At 38.1% G+C, this 16,131-nt stretch overlaps 1 protein-coding gene and 1 pseudogene across 4 annotated transcripts in view; both read left to right on the top strand.

Annotated features, from left to right (window-relative positions):
* PHKA1 (phosphorylase kinase regulatory subunit alpha 1) overlaps positions 1-16,131 on the top strand; it is a 144,172-nt gene that overhangs the window by 71,172 nt on the left and 56,869 nt on the right. The gene's annotated exons all lie outside the window — the stretch shown is intronic.
* LOC137757106 (histone-binding protein RBBP4 pseudogene) lies at positions 5,627-7,888 on the top strand (annotated as a pseudogene).

Raw genomic sequence — 16,131 nt, 5'->3', positions numbered from 1 at the left:
GCAGGCTTCAGTAGTTGCAGCACTCAGGCTCAGTAGTTGTGGCACATGGGTCCTAGAGCATGTGGGCCTCAGTAGTTGTGGCACGTGGGCTCACTAGTTGTGGTGTAGAAGCTCTAGGGCACACAGGCTTCAGTAGTTACAGTGTGCAGGCTCAGTAGTTGTGGCGCACGGGCTTGGTTGCTCCACAGCATGTGGGATCTTCCTGGACCAGTGATCCAACCCATGTCCCCTGCATTGGCAGGCAGATTCTTAACCACTGTGCCACCAGGGAAATCCCAGATTAAGCACTTAAATGTAAGACGTGAAACTGTAAAATTCCTGGAAGAAAATATAAGGGAAAAGTTCCTTGACATCAGTCTTGGCAATGATTTTTTTAATATGACATGAAAAGCACAAGCAAAAAAGCAAAAATCAGTAAGTGGAACTACATCAAACTAAAAAGCTTTTGCCCAGCCAAAGAAAGAATCAAAAAAGTGTAAAGCCAACCTATGGGCTGGGAGAAAATATTTCCAAATCATATATCTGATAAGGGGTTAATATCCAAAAAATATAAAGAACTCATACAACTCAATAGCAAAAAAAAACAATTTGATTTAAAAAATGGACAGAGGACTTGAATAGACATTTTTCCAAAGAAGACATCCAAATGACTAATAAGTACATGAAAAGGTACTCAACATCACTAACCATCAGGGAAATGCAAATCAAAACCACAGCATGATACCACCTCACACCTGTTAGAATGGCTGTTATCAAAAACAAAAACAAAAAACAAGACAACAAAGGCTGGGAAGGATGTAGAGAAAAGGGAACCCTTGTACACTGTTGGTGGGAATGTAAATTGGTAGAGCTACTATGGAAAACAGTATGGAGGTTCCTCAAAAAATTAAAAATAGAACTACCATATGATCCAGAAATCCCACATCTGGGTATATATCTGAAGGAGATTAGATATCTGCACTCCCATGTTTATTGCAGTGTATTCACAATAGCCAAGACATGGAAGCAACCTAAGTGTACATCAACAGATAAATGGGTAAAGAAAATGTGGGGTGTGTGTGTGTGTGTGTGTGTGTGTGTGTGTGTATAACAATAGAATATTATTCAGCCACGAGAAAAAGGAAATCCTGCCATATGTGCCAGTGTGCATGGATCTTGAGGGCATTTTGCTAAGTGAAATAAGTCAGACAGAGAAAGACAAATACTTATGATCTCACTTATATATGGAAGCTAAAAACATCAAACTCATAGAAACAGTAGAATGGTGGTTGCCAGGAACTGAGGGGTGGAAGAAATGGGGAAGTGTTGGTCAAAGGTTACTAGCTTTCAATTTTAGGATGAATACGTTTCTGGGATGTAATGTACAGCACAATGACTATAGTTAACAATAACACATTGTATACTCAAAAGTTGCTATGAGAGTAGAGCTGTAATATTCTCACCATAACAACAACAAAATGGCAGCTATTTGAGGTGAAGGATGCATTAACTAACCTTATCATGGTAAACATTTCACAGTATATCTGCACATCAAATCATCACATTGTACACCTTAAACTTACACAATGTTATATGTCAATTATATCTCAATAAAGCTGGGGGAAAATTTTTTTAAATAAAAAAAAACACAAACCCAATTTAAAAAGGCAGAGGACTTGAATAGACATTTTTCCAAAGAACATATACAAATGGTCAATAAGCACATGAAAAGAGGCTCAACAACACTAATCATTAGGGAAATGCCAATCAAAATCTCAGTGATATATCACTTCACACTCATATAATAGCATGGCTATTTTAAAATAAATAAATAAAACCAAAAAATAACAAGTGTTGAGGAGAATGTGGAGAAATTGGAACCCTTATGCTCTCTTGGTTGGAATATGAAATGGTGCAGCCACTGTGGAAAACACTGTGGCAAGTTCATAAAAGTTAAACTTAGAATTGACCATCAATTGCACTTCTATATATACTTTCATATCTACTACCCAAAGGAAGGGAAAGCAGGAACTCAAAACAGATATTTGTTCACTAATGTTCAAAGCAGCATTAGTCCCAGTAGCCAAGAGGTAGAAATAACCCAAGTGTTCATTGACAGATGAATGGATAAACAAACTTTTGTATATATGATAATATATTTTATATATTATACATATATAGGAATATTATTCATCTTTTTATTTAAAGGATGGAAATTCTAACACATGCCACAACATAGATGAACCTTAAAGACATTATATTATACTAAGTGAAGCAAGCCAGATGAAAAAGGATAAATATGTATGATTCCACCTATACGAAGTACTTGGTGTAGTCAAACTTATAGAGACAGAATACAGAATGGTGATTGCTATTATAGAATTAAAGGGTGGTTGCCAGAGGTAGAGGGTAATGGGGAGTTATTGTTCAGTGAGTAAAAAGTTTCTGTTTGGGATGATGAAAAAGTCCTGGAGATGAATGGTGGTGATGGTTGCAGAACAATGTGAATGTACTTAATGCCACTGAACTGTATGTTTAAAATGGTAAACTTTATGTTATATATATTTTACTACAATAAAAGTCAATTAAATTTTAATATATTTTTTGAAACACAGATAATTCACGTTTTGGGAGTTATCAGATAGGACTCATAAACTATGTTAATATATTCCAAAAATAGGTTTAGAAGATGAATTTCACTAGAAAACTATCAATAGAATGTATAAAAAAGGATCAAATAGAATTTCAAAGCTAAAAAATACAATAAGTGAAATTAAGAATGCAATAGATGAGGTTAACACCATATGAGACAGAGCAGAAGAGAAGATTAATGAACTGAAAAGTAAATCAGTAGAAAATACCCCCATTAAAGCACATAGAAAAAAGGATGGAAAATTAAAAGAGCATTAAGAGACAGAGGGAAAAGGTCTAGAGCTCAAGAACAAGAAAAAGAATGGAACTGCAACTATTTGAAGAGAGAACAATGAAAATTTTTTCAAAATTTACTAAAGATAATCAAGCTACACTTTCAAAAAGGCTAAAAATCTGTGAGCAAGATAAATACAAACCTAAATTTAATAATCAAACTTCTGTAAACCAAGACAAAGAGAAAATCTTAAAAGAGACAGAGTTAAGAAAAGATACATTGCTTTCAAAGGAACAGTGATAAAGCATACAGCTGACTTTTCAACAAAACCAATGAACTCCACAGAACAACTGAAGGACACTTATAAATTACTAGGAGAAAATAACTGCCAGACTATAATTCTATATAATTCTATATCCAGTGAAAATATCCTTCAGAAATAAAAGTGATATTAAGGCATGTTCAGGTAAGTAAAAACTGAAAATATATTACTAGCAGACTCACACTAAAAGACACTAAAGGGAGTTCATTAGGCAGAAGAAAAATGATCACAGACAGAAGCATAGAAATGCAAGAAAAGAAAGAGAAATGGAAAGTGTAAATATAAAAGACTGGTGACTGTTTAAATCAACACTAATAGCAATACCTTATGGATAAAATAACAAAAGTAGAAGTGAAATAAATGACAAAAAATAGTAATAAATAAATAAATAAAAGGCAGGATGTAAAGTCAAGATGTTAGGAGATTCTTGCATTATTCAGGAACTGTTAAAAACACTAATTTAACATAGCCTCTAATTAGTCAAGGATGCATGTTTTAATCTCTAGGGCAACTTTTGTCAAGCAGGAGTTCATAACAGAATTAAGCCCTACAGAAAATGGGGTTTTTCCATTCTCCCGAGGGTGGTGCACACTAGTTCCATTTTAAATACAAGGAAGATAAGTTAATATATGCAATGAATATCTAGATAATTAAGACATAATCTCTGGTGGAATCCAGTTGAGAAGAGCTTCTCTGGAGTAACCGTTAAAAGAATAATAAAAGAATGTCTTAAAAGCTGATGGAGGGGAAATGCTACAATAAAATTCTTGATTAATCCAAAACAAGGCAAGAAAAGAGGAAAAAAGGAATAAATGGGACAAATGGAAATCAAGTAGTAATATGTAAGTTTTAAATCCAAATATTCAGTAATTGTGTTAAATCTAAATGGGCTAAATGCTTCAATTAAAAGACAGATTGTCAAGTTGCATAATAAAGCAAAATCCAACAACATACTACATAAAGGAGACTCACCTGAAATATAAGGACACAGGTTGAAAATAAAAGGATGGACAACAATATGCCATGCAAATAGTAAACAAACTGAAGCTGATGTAACTATGCTAATATCAAAGTAACTAAAGGCAAAAATATTAATAGAAATAATGAATAACATTTTATGGTGGTAAGGTGTCAATTTAACAGGCAGCTATTAAAAAACTGAACATGCACATCACCTGGGCCTATTATTTCCACTACTAGGTATATACTCAACAGAAATGCATGCATATAGGCTCTAAAAGACATGGACAATGTGCAGAAAAGAGTTAACATGACAGGTCAGAGAATGCTTTCCTTAGAAAGGCCTGCTTGCAAAGTTGGCCCATGGCTGGCATCTGAAAACTTGGATTTCAGGAAGGTTTCCACCGTCCCCTAACTAATAAGGACAGTTTGCTCTGTCTAAATTGAGCAAACAACATGGCTTGTGCTGAATATCTGATTTCCTTCTGAGAGTCTAGAGTTTTGGTGCAGGCCAGGCAGAGGGTTCTCACATGACCAGCACTTAATAAAAATATTGGGTACTGAGTCTCTACTGCTGGTAGGCAACACTTCACACGTGTTGTCACAGTTTGATGCTGGAAGAATGAAACATGTGCTGTGTGACTCTACTGGGACAGGATCTTGGAAGCTTGTTCCTGGTTTCCTTTAGACTTTGCCCCATGCATGTTTTTTTTCCTTTACTGATTTTGCTTTACATCCTTTTTCTATAATAAATATTAGCGACAAGTATGACTATTTGCTGAGTCCCATGAGTTCTCCCATGATTCACCTCATCACCAAACCTGGGATGGTCTTCAGGACTCCCAACACACTGGTGATAGTGTTGGGATTGTCTAGAGTGACCTTAACTCACTTAAATATGGCAAAAGCATTGTTTGAGAAAAGGATGGTAGAGGATGACAAACCTGTGGTACCTGGGTGTCTATGGAGTTATCCATGGTATGAAAAAGCAACTGAGCTGCTGTCTGTTGTAAGAGGTAAAAGTTACCTATGGAATTTGAAAATGTTAGATACAACTCCAAGAGAGTTGGCTCGAAGGATCCTCTGGCTACTTTTGGCCACAGTGGCTAAAGTGCGGGGGGAAAGGTGCAGCCTGGGTGATGCCTTTGGTTTTTCTTTTCTCCTCCAGGCTGGAGGAGAAAGGGTCCAAACATTCCCAAAGGTGAACTTTGAATGGGCCAAAATGTTGAAAAGTTTGTGTTCCTTTTGTTCAAGTGGGAGGGAAAAAGAGGTTAAATCACTTCCCAGTGCTAGAGCAAAGTTTTATTTTAAAAAAATCAGAGGGAGAAAAACACTCTAGCCACTGCTGCCATAGCCCTCTAGCCCCACTCCCACATTATAGCTGGGATCTCCCTGCAACTATAACATTAAGCTTGTAAACGCTGGATTTCCCACTCAAGGTTTGAGTAAACTTTCAATTAGGGGAAAAGGAGGAACTTTTAAAAATGGCTTTGCGCAGCCTCCCCGCCCCTCTCGCAAAGCTCAACCCGATCCCCCTGGCTTGCCTGCCCGCCATGGCCGACAAGGAAGCAGCCTTTGATGACGCAGTAGAAGAACGTGTGATCAATGAAGAATACAAAATATGGAAAAAGAACACTCCTTTTCTTTACGATTTGGTGATGACCCATGCTCTGGAGTGGCCCAGCCTAACTGCACAGTGGCTTCCAGATGTAACCAGACCAGAAGGGAAAGATTTCAGTATTCATCGACTTGTCCTGGGGACACACACGTCAGATGAACAAAACCACCTTGTGATAGCCAGTGAGCAGCTCCCTAATGATGATGCTCAGTTTGATGCTTCACACTACGACAGTGAAAAAGGAGAATTTGGAGGTTTTGGCTCGGTTAGTGGAAAAATTGAAATAGAAATCAAGATCAACCATGAAGGAGAAGTAAACAGGGCACGCTATATGCCCCAGAACCCTTGCATCATTGCCACAAAGACTCCATCCAGTGATGTTCTTGTTTTTGACTATACGAAACATCCTTCTAAACCAGACCCTTCTGGAGAGTGCAACCCAGACTTGCGTCTCCTTGGACATCAGAAGGAAGGCTACGGGCTTTCTTGGAACCCAAATCTCAGTGGGCACTTACTTAGTGCTTCAGATGACCATACTATCTGCCTATGGGACATCAGTGCTGTTCCAAAGGAAGGAAAAGTTGTGGATGCGAAGACCATATTTACAGGGCATACAGCAGTAGTAGAAGACGTCTCCTGGCATCTGCTCCATGAGTCTCTGTTTGGGTCAGTTGCTGATGATCAGAAACTTATGATCTGGGATACTCGTTCAAACAATACTTCCAAACCAAGCCACTCAGTTGATGCTCACACTGCTGAAGTGAACTGCCTTTCTTTCAATCCTTATAGTGAGTTCATTCTTGCCACAGGATCAGCTGACAAGACTGTTGCCTTGTGGGATCTGAGAAATCTGAAACTTAAGTTGCATTCCTTTGAATCACATAAGGATGAAATATTCCAGGTTCAGTGGTCGCCTCACAATGAGACTATTTTGGCTTCCAGTGGTACTGATCGCAGACTGAATGTCTGGGATTTAAGTAAAATTGGAGAGGAACAATCCCCGGAAGATGCAGAAGATGGGCCACCAGAGTTGTTGTTTATTCATGGTGGTCACACTGCCAAGATATCTGATTTCTCCTGGAATCCCAATGAACCTTGGGTGATTTGTTCTGTATCAGAAGACAATATCATGCAAGTTTGGCAAATGGCAGAGAACATTTATAATGACGAAGACCCTGAAGGAATCGTGGATCCAGAAGGACAAGGATCCTAGAGAATGTCTGCACTTCTTGTGATTTTAGACTCCCCTTTTCTTCCTCTCAACCCTGAGATTGATTTAACACTGGTTTTGAGACACAGACTTTGGTTATCCCTCTATAATAAGTTCTATCAACAATGTTATTAGTCCAAACAGAAGGTGTTTTCTAAATATTAACTGGGGGCTTCTTGATTCAGCAAAGCCACAGACTTATATTTAAATTTTCTTCAGGAATTTTCTAGTAACAGAGGTCTAAAGTAGCCACAAAAAGGGGAATATTGTGTGTGTGGTTATTTTTCTTCTTATGCTATATCCCCAAGTTTTTCTGACTCATTTAAGTAAATGCTAGAGTGAGTAAGAAACAGAGCCAAGTGAGGTAGGTGTCTGAGCCATGAAGTATAAATACTACAAGATGTCGTCTTTATTCAGGAAATAGGGGAGATTCAAGTCATATAAATTCCTGCTCTAAAATCTTCACACCGAACTTTCCAGGATACACATTTTCTTACATAGACCAGTCTCCTCTCAGTTTCTTCAGTTAAGTCAAAACAATGTGTTCCTCTTTCCCCATATATTTTTGCTTGTTAGTGTATTTCTTGAGCTGTTTTCATATTATTTCTTTCCTTTCTGTGAAATGGTTTAAAAAAAAAAAAAAAAACTTGGGACCACCAAGTTGTAAAGATGTATGTTTTTACCTGACAGTTATACCACAGGTAGACTGGCCAGTTAAATTGAGAAGAGTGAATCAATAGCTTGTATTTGTTTTTAAAATTAAATTAATCCTGGATAAGAGTTGCTTTTTTTTTTTTTTTAAGGAGTTAGTCCTTGACCACTAGTTTGATACCATCTCTATTTTGGGTGACCTGTTTCACCAGCAGGCCTGTTACTCTCCATGACTAACTGTGTAAGTGCTTATAATGGAATAAATTGCTTTTCTACATAAAAAAAAAATGGCTTTGTATTTTGTGGTTATTGCATCTGGACGTATGATAAACATTGATGTAAAATGTTATATTCTTGTAGTCTCATAAAGCTAGAGGGATCATCTTGATCAGGAAAAGTTGCAAAAAAGAAAAAAGAGCATCACTGGGATACAATTACCTTGCTTTTTGCTGCCAGTGGGCAGATTGGAATCCAAACTCTTTGAGTATTGGAAATAAAACTAGTCTCCATAGCTAATGATTTTTGTTATCATTTTTTAACTCTTGGAGCTTCTGGAAAAAGGAAGACAACATGAAAAGAGAGGCAGTCTTCAGATGAAAATACACTTTTTGAGTTTAGAAAGCAGTTTTTAGTTGCTAATGAGCTTTCGTGAAACCAAACGTCTGACTCTTAAGAAGCTGATGATTTTTTCATCCTGATGTGTGTATTTTTGACTGGGTTAATTTGGACTGTAAGGCACAATAAGAAGAGCTTAGCAAAGTCTTACTTGTTATTTGAACTTGGACCTAGACCACGGTTGACCAGCCCTGCACCATCTCAGCTTTGATGCTCCCTAAGGAAAGCCACTAGCTTTTTTGGCATCCTAAATTCACAGATTCTGATTGCCTGGACCTGACTCTCAGCTGAAACCTGGTAAGGTCTGTTATAGACTGTTCCCACATAAGCACCAGATGTGCTGAACTGAAAGGAGGCACAGACTAAATGAACTCTAAACGAACTACGTGAACTTTAAATGAACTCAGACTTGGATTATTGCAGATTTGGATCACCCCTCTTGTGATCCTAAACTGTGAAACCACCCCTGGTGCTGGCTGGACCATTTGGGTCAGTTGAGTTGCAAATGCCCACAGGAAATGTCTTGTTCTCTGATGGGACCATCTGAAATTGATCCTCTCATTGGCTGTATATTTCTGATACAAAAGCTGATTGCATTCCTAACATGTGATTTCTGCAAAAGCTGCAAATTGGAGGAGGGCCTAGCATGAGGAATGTGACCCCCTCCCCCACTCCTGACAGATCAAACTCTTGATCCTTTCTGAGGCTGTGTCACTGCTGTTGATGATTGTGTTTGACTTTCTAGATTAGTTGCAGCTTAAAATAGACTGATAGCCTGACTCTACTTACTTGCCCTTCCTCCTGATACATAAACCTTAGTAAGGCTTAGTGTGCTTATTAAACGTAACTGTCCCCATAAAGAGAGTGATCTTTTCTAGGCTGCTCACTGGATAAATGATCAGGATGAAAGGAGTGGGAAGTATGAAAACCCATTTTTTAAATATTTGAAAATTCAGGATTTCATCTTGACCAATTCCTGGACATGATATGTCTTTCTGATTAAGTTGTATAAAAATGTTTGCCTCTGAAAATGCTTTTAAACTTCTTACATACAAGTCTTCTAGACAAAAGGTGTGGATGAGAGGAGAGGATGGTTGTACAACTATAACAGCTAAATGGGACACACAGATTTTGTAACATTGGAGAAAAAACAAAACACCTGGGGAGGCATGAGTGAAGGGTGAGGGCATTAATGATCTTTGATTTTTAGGACTGCTTCTGGAAGCTTTCCCCTCCTCCCTAATAAAAGCACGTGTTGTCTTCCCTGCTGCTGAGAGTACTTTGAATTCAAACTGACTGCTGAGCCTAAGGTCAGATCTGACAGAGCTGACTCTGAGACAGCAGGTGGTGGCCCCAGCTCCTCCACCTTCCACTCAGCACCTCCACATGTCGTCTACACTTGGAAGGCAGATGAACTGGTGCTATGAACAAACAAAATTGTCTGGATCCAGCTGCCTTCAGGAAACACTCTCTTTGAAACCAAGTTCTGAACTGAATTTTTTGGACTGGATTGGAAACCCTAGGGTGGGAGGCCTCACGGTGGGAGGTCAGCCACATTAGGGATTCTGTTAGCCTAAACTGCCTAATTAATGTATGTGCTGCTTGGGATGCCCTAACAATTGTAAACTTTTTTTTGACCAACGTACTACATGTGCCCTCTGGAACTGTACTTGTCAGTGAGCCTTGACTATCATGGCACTGCCTCAGCCCTGGAAGGCATTCAGGTCAGCTTCAGTTTACTGAACAGGCTTGTGCTGTGCCTGGATTGATGCCTCAAGCCAGGTTAAAAAATAAAGGGTTAATTATGGAAGCTTAAGGAGGAAGCCACCTGGTTTTGGAAGATACATGTTTATGATAATGGATTTCTTTTATCTGGCTCAATCTAAGACCCCTGAGGACAATACTGCAGGTTGGTCTCACTCTACTGTGCAGGGTCCTACTGACAAAGTCACCTTGGCCAAGAGCCAAGGGGGTGGGCTGTACAAAGAGTTCACATGGCAGGCCTGAGAATGTATCCTTAGAAAGGCCTGCTTGCAAGATTGGCCCTTGGCTGGCATCTGGGGACTTGGATTTTGAGAGGGTTTCACCATCCTCTGAATGATAAGGGTGGTTTACTGTGTCTAAACTGTGCAAACAGTATGGCTTATGCTGAACACCTGCTTTTCTTCTGAGAGTCTGGGGTTTTGGTGCATGCTAGGCAGAGGGTGCCTATGTGACCAGCCCCTATTAAAAACAAACACTGGGCACTGAGTCTCTAATGAGCTTCCTTGGTAGACATTTCATACATATTGTCACAATTTGATGCTGGAGGAATTAAGCATGTGCTGTGCGACTCCACTGGGAAGAGGAGTATTGGAAGCATGTGCCTGGTTTCCTCTGGACTTTGCACCATGCACCATTTTTCTTTGCTGATTTTGCTTTGTATCCTTTTGCTGTAATAAACCTTAGCCATTAGTATAGCTCTATGTTGAGTCCTGTGAATCCTAGCGAATCACCAAACCTGGAGGTGATCTTTAGGACCTCCCAAACAGCAAGAATGTTAATAGCTTTATTTATAATAACAAAAAATTGGAGGAAAAATTCAAATGTCTGTCAACAAGTGGATGGATAAATAATTATACATTCATACACTGGAATATTATACAGCAATGAAAATGAATGAACTAATTCTATGTACAATAATATGGATGAATCTCATAGATATAATGTTGAGTGAAAGAAACCAGATACAAAAAAGTAGATACTGTATGATTCTATTAATATAAAGCTCAAAAATGGACAAATCATACTACTTATGATGGTGGAAGTTTGAATGGTAGTTAACTTTGGGGCCTGTGGGACGTTAATACCTGGGAAGGGGCACAAAGGAGACTTCTGCAGTGCTGATAATGTTCCATATTTTGATTTAGGTTATGTGTTTGCTATGTAAAAATTCATCAAATTTTACATTTAAGATTCATGTACTTTATGTATATTATACTATAAGCAATTTTTTTAAAAACCTAGCATCCATTGATGGATGAAAAGATAAACAAAATGTGGTATATACATACAATGGAGTAGTATTCAGCCTAAAAAAAGAATAAAATTCTGACACATACTATAAAATGTATGAACCTTGAGACATTATGCTAAGTGGAGTAAGCCAGTCACAAAAGGATAAATATTGTATGACTCTACATATATTAGGTACCTAGAGTAAGCAAATTCATTGAGACAGAAAGAATGGTGATTGCCAGGGATTGGGAGGAGGGGAGCATGCGGAGTTATTGTTTAATGGGTACAGTTTCAGATTGGGAAGATGAAAATTTTCTGAAGATGGGTGGGAGTAATAGTTGTACAACATTACAAATGTGCTTAATGCCACTGAACAATTTAAAATGGTTAAAATGATAAATTTTATGTATATTTTACCATAATAAAAAAGAAACAAAATGGAGGGAACAGTGGATAAACCTGCTTATGATATCAGTCTCAGGTAAAGCGTGTGTTTTACAGAGTGGACACTGGAATATGGCCAAAGGCACTGACAGCTCTCTGGTTCTGTCCCTAAGATGGAAGCAACACTAAAAATGTGGCATATATGATAAGTATCATACTTAGGATAAAGAAAGGGCAAAAATGAAATCCCCAAGAAAAGTGTGTTCCAGCCCCCCCAAAACAGTAGTACTAATTCTGTCAGTACTGACATGAAAGGATATTTAATATACATTTTTGGGAAAAAGAGTTTGGGAACAATGTGTATAGTGTTATCCTATGTTATAAAAGGAAAAAATGTGTCTGAATAAATGAAATACTTCCTCATTGTAAGATGTAATAATTGCCTTTTGAAAGACAGAAAGAAATTCAACTACATTTACCACAGACATCAATTGACAGGTATATTCTAATTTCAGAATGCTAAACTATAAAAAGAAGACATCTTATACTCAGGGAAATAAGGTGGATGTGTGTGAATGTGCACACGTGTGTGTATACACATACATACGTATATACACACATAGACGATATTGAGACACATGATGTATATATTCTATTTAAATTTTCATCAAAATTGTGCCTTACATTTGTTGCTGTCTGATAGTTCAAGTCTCCCCCCTTTTCACAGTTTTCAAAATAGCTCCTCTGCAAAGCAAATTTTACTCTAAGCTTCCACAAAATTTCCTATCAGACATAAGAATATTAAAATAACTTGACTGATTTGGATAAAATGTGTTTTCCCATTGAATAAAATGTGTTAGTACTATGCTGTTGAAGGAGATCAAGATGCACTCTTTTTTCACTTTTCCAGTTTAGTGTGCCATCTTTAAACTGATGAATTTTTTTTTAACGTCTTTATTAGAGTATAATTGCTTTACAATGGTGTGTTCGTTTCTGCTTTATAACAAAGTGAATCAGTTATACATATACATATGTTTCCATATCTCTTCTCTCTGGCATCTCCCTCCCTCCAACCCTCCCTATCCCACCCATCTAGGTAGTCACAAAGCACCGAGCTGATCTCCCTGTGCTATGTGGCTGCTTCCAACTAGCTATCTATTTTACGTTTGGTAGTGTATATATGTCCATGACACTCTCTCACCCTGTCACATCTCACCCCTCCCCCTCCCCATATCCTCAAGTCCATTCTCTAGTAGGTCTGTGTCTTTATTCCCGTCTTGCCACTAGGTTCTTCATGGCCTTTTCTTTTTTTTCCTTAGATTCCGTATATATGTGTTATCATACTGTATTTGTTTTTCTCTTTCTGACTTACTTCACTCTGTATGACAGACTCTAGGTCCATCCACCTCACTACAAATAACTCAATTTCGTTTCTTCTTATGGCTCAGTAATATTCCATTGTATATATGTGCCACATCTTCTTTATCCATTCATCTGTTGATGGACACTTAGGTTGCTTCCATGTCCTGGCTATTGTAAATAGAGCTGCAATGAATATTTTGATACATGACTCTTTTTGAACTATGGTTTTCTCAGGGTATATGCCCAGTAGTGGGATTGCTGGGTCGTATGGTAGTTCTATTTGTAGTCTTTTAAGGAACCTCCATACTGTTCTCCATAGTGGCGGTATCAATATACATTCCCACCAACAGTGCAAGAGTGTTCCCTTTTCTCCACAACCTCTCCAGCATTTACTGTTTGTAGATTTTTTGATGATGGCCATTCTGACCGGTGTGAGATGATATCTCATTGTAGTTTGATTTCCATTTCTCTAATGATTAATGCTGATCAGCATCCTTTCATGTGTTTGTTGGCAATCTGTATATCTTCTTTGGAGAAATGTCTATTTAGGTCTTCTGCCCATTTTTGGATTGGGTTGTTTGTTGTTTTGATATTGAGCTGCATGAGCTGCTTGTAAATTTTGGAGATTAATCCTTTGTCAGTTGTTCATTTGCAAGTATTTTCTCCCATTCTGAGGGTTGTCTTTTCATCTTGTTTATAGTTTCCTTTGCTGTGCAAAAGCTTTTAAGTTTCATTAGGTCCCATTTGTTTATTTGTGTTCTTATTTCCATTTCTCTGGGAGCTGGGTCAAAAAGAATCTTGCTGTGATGTATGTCATAGAGTGTTCTGCCTAAGTTTTCCTCTAAGAGTTTGATAGTGTCTGGCCTTACATTTAGGTCTTTAATCCATTTTGAGTTTATTTTTGTGCATGGTGTCAGGGAGTGTGCTAATTTCATACTTTTACATGTACCTGTCCAGTTTTCCCAGCACCACTTATTGAAGAGGCTGTCTTTTCTCCACTGTATATTCTTGCCTCCTTTATCAAAGATAAGGTGACCATATGTGTGTGGGTTTATCTCTGGGCTTTCTATCCTGTTCCATTGATCTATATTTCTGTTTTTGTGCCAGTACCATACCGTCTTGATTACTGTAGCTTTGGAGTATAGTCTGAAATCAGGGAGCCTGATTCCTCCAGCTCCATTTTTCATTCTCAAGATTGCTTTTGTTATTCGGGGTCTTTTGTGTTTCCATACAAATTGTGAAATTTTTTGTTCTAGTTCTGTGAAAAATGCCAGTGGTAGTTTGATAGGGATTGCATTGAATCTGTAGATTGCTTTGGGTAGTAGAGTCATTTTCACAATGTTGATTCTTCTAATCCAAGAACACGGTATATCTCTCCATCCATTTGTATCATCTTTAATTTCTTTCATCAGTGTCTTATAGTTTTCTGCATACAGGTCTTTTGTCTCCTTAGGTAGGTTTATTCCTAGGTATTTTATTCTCTTTGTTGCAATGGTAAATGGGAGTGTTTACTTAATTTCGCATTCAGATTTGTCATCAGTAGTGTATAGGAATGCAAGAGATTTCTGTGCATTAATTTTGTATCCTGCTACTTTACCAAATTCATTGATTAGCTCTAGGAGTTTCCTGGTAGCATCTTTAGGATTCTCTATGTATGGTATCTTGTCATCTGCAAACAGTGACAGCTTTACTTCTTCTTTTCCGATTTGGATTCCTTTAATTTCTTTTTCTTCTCTGATTGCTGTGGCTAAAACTTCCAAAACTATGTTGAGTAATAGTGGTGAGAGTGTGCATCCTTGTCTTGTTCCTGATCTTAGTGGAAATGGTTTTAGTCTTTCACCACTGAGGACGATCTTGGCTGTGGGTTTGTCACATATGGCCTTTATTATGTTGAGGGAAGTTCCCTCTATGCCTACTGTCTGGAGGGTTTTTATCATAAATGGGTGTTGAATTTTGTCGAAAGCTTTTTCTGCATCTATTGAGATGATCATATGGTTTTTCTCCTTCAGTTTGTTAATATGGTGTATCACATTGATTGATTTGTGTATGTTGAAGAATCCTTGCATTCCTGGGATAAACCCCACTTGATCATGCTGTATGATCCTTTTGATGTGCTGTTGGATTCTGTTTGCTAGTATTTTGTTGAGGATTTTTGCATCTATGTTCATCAGCAATATTGGCCTGTAGTTTTCTTTCTTTGTGACATCTTGGTCTGGTTTTGGTATCAGGGTGATGGTGGCCTCATAGAATGAGTTTGGGAGTGTTCCTCCCTCTGCTATATTTTGGAAGAGTTTGAGAAGGATAGGTGTTAGCTCTTCTCTAAATGTTTCATAGAATTTGCCTGTGAATCCATCTGGTCCTGAGCTTTTGTTTGTTGGAAGATTTTTTTTTTAATTTATTTATTTATTTTTGGCTGTGTTGGGTCTTCGTTTCTGTGCGAGGGACCTCTCTAGTTGCGGCAAGTGGGGGCCACTCTTCATCATGGTGCACAGGCCTCTCACCATCGCGGCCTCTCTTGTTGCGGAGTACAAGCTCCAGACGCGCAGGCTCAGTAATTGTGGCTCACGGGCCTAGTTGCTCCGCGGCATGTGGGATCTTCCCAGACCAGGGCTCGAACCCGTGTCCCCTGCATTGGCAGGCAGACTCTCAACCACTGCGCCACCAGGGAAGCCCCTGTTGGAAGATTTTTAATCACAGTTTCAACTTCACTCTTGTGATTGGACTGTTCATATTTTCTATTTCTTCCTGGTTCAGTCTCGGAAGCGTGTGCATTTCTAGGAATTTGTCCATTTTTTCCAGGTTGTCCATTTTATTGGCATAGAGTTGCTTGTAGTAATCTCTCATGATCTCTTGCATTTCTGCAGTGTCAGTTGTTACTTCTCCTTTTGCATTTCTAATTCTGTTGATTTGAGTCTTTTCCCTTTTTTTCTTGATGAGTCTGGCTAATGGTTTATCAATTTTATCTTCTCAAAGAACCAGCTTTTAGTTTTATTGATCTTTGCTATCGTTTCCTTCATTTCTTTTTCATTTATTTCTGATCTGATCTTTATGATTTCTTTCCTTCTGCTAACTTTGGGTTATTTTTGTTCTTCTTTCTCTAATTGCTTTAGGTGTAAGATTAGGTTGTTTTTTTTGAGATGTTTCTTGTTTTTTAAGGTAGGATTGTA

The sequence above is a fragment of the Eschrichtius robustus genome, chromosome X (assembly GCF_028021215.1).
Source record: "Eschrichtius robustus isolate mEscRob2 chromosome X, mEscRob2.pri, whole genome shotgun sequence".
In the NCBI taxonomy this organism is placed as follows: domain Eukaryota; kingdom Metazoa; phylum Chordata; class Mammalia; order Artiodactyla; family Eschrichtiidae; genus Eschrichtius; species Eschrichtius robustus.
Note: the sequence above shows the minus strand (reverse complement) of the source record. Positions and strands in the feature narration are given on the sequence as shown.